Consider the following 1,545-nt stretch of genomic DNA (forward strand, 5'->3'; position numbering starts at 1 on the left):
ATGTTATCTTTATTGTTTCTAATTCTGCCTTCAAACTGTGAACTGTTTGAATTTTTTCTTTAACTTATTTGGTTCTTTTTTCTTGGCTTTCTTTAGATTGTTTAAGAGATTTGTTTATTTTTTGAATATTTTGGTTTGTCTTTTCCTCTATTTGATGTAATTTTTTGCTTGTTTTTTCTTGTATTTCTTTAAGGGAGTTTCTTGCTTCCTCTTTAATGGTGTCTATTATCTTCATAAGATAATTTTATTTTTTTGGTTTTTCCAGACAGGGTTTCTCTGTGTAGCTTGGAGGCCTATACTGGCACTCACTCTGGAGACCAGGCTGGCCTCGAACTAACAGGCAGCGCGTAATGGGAGATGTTGGGGACAGATGGCAGAGGGCAGAGTGGGTACAAGGGTCCTGGGCAGTTCCAAGAGACTTTTTCTACCACCCAGAGACACAACCATATTTCTTTGACCATGACCCAGACATCGTCTGCCACATCCTCAATTTCTACCACACTGGGAAGCTTCACTATCCCTGTCATGAGTGCATCTCTGCTTATGATGAAGAATTGGCCTTCTTTGCCCTCATCCCAGAAATTAGTGGAAACTGCTTTTATGAGGTGTACAAAGACCTCAGGTGGCAGAATGAAGAGTGCCTGCAGGGTGATGCATACACTGACAACACAGGAGAGAGTGCACTGCTCAACATGACTGCTAGGCAGAAGGTCTGGTGGGCCTTTGAGAACTCTCACTCTAGCACCACGACCCTGGAGTTCTGCTATGTGACTGGGTTCTTCATTGCAATCTCAGTCATCACAAATGTGGTAGAAACAGTTCCATGAGGGTCTAGCGCAGGCCCCATAAAAGAGCTGCCTTGTAGGGAATGGTACACAGTTGCCTCCTTTTGCTTGAATAATGCCTGTGTCTTGATTTTCACCTTTGAGTACTTATAACACCTAGCCACAACACCTAGCCATTATCATTTTGTACTCAGTGATATGAGTATCATTGATGTGGTGTCGATCCTGCCTGAATACATTGGGCTGGACATGACAGATAATGAGGATGTCAGTAGAGCCTTTTTCACACTCCCAGTATTTTGAGTCTTCAGGATCTTTAAGTTTTCCTGGCATTCTCAAGACCTGCATATCCTGCTGTGCACATCGAAGAACTGCACCACAGGATTGGGCTTCAAGCTCTTTTTGCTCACTGTGGCTATCACCAGTTTTGCTACTGTCATGTTTTACAAACAAAAGTGGTTTGCAGCAAGCAAGTTCACCATCATCCCTGAAGCCTTCTGGACACCATCATCACCAGGATAACACAGGGTTAGGTGCCATTGTAGGAAATGGGATGGAGATTGGACATGGGTGGGTTGATTGTGAGTCTTGGGGTTTCCTGATACTTGAGAGTGGCTACATTTTTCTTTCAATGGATTTATGAAAGCACTAGTAATTTGGAAAAAAATCTGTGGATCAGTGCAATGGGCATGCCCAAAAGATAGAAAGTACCAGGGAGTTTCAGGCAAATTATAATTATTAATACTAGAAAGTGACAAAT

The 1,545-nt window shown here is 42.3% G+C and overlaps 1 pseudogene; it reads left to right on the forward strand.

Annotated features, from left to right (window-relative positions):
• Nucleotides 1-350: 350 nt before the first annotated feature.
• On the forward strand, nucleotides 351-1,307 carry LOC107977641 (annotated as a pseudogene).
• Nucleotides 1,308-1,545: the final 238 nt, after the last annotated feature.

The sequence above is a fragment of the Cricetulus griseus genome, unplaced genomic scaffold (genome assembly GCF_003668045.3).
Source record: "Cricetulus griseus strain 17A/GY unplaced genomic scaffold, alternate assembly CriGri-PICRH-1.0 unplaced_scaffold_28, whole genome shotgun sequence".
Lineage (NCBI taxonomy): Eukaryota > Metazoa > Chordata > Mammalia > Rodentia > Cricetidae > Cricetulus > Cricetulus griseus.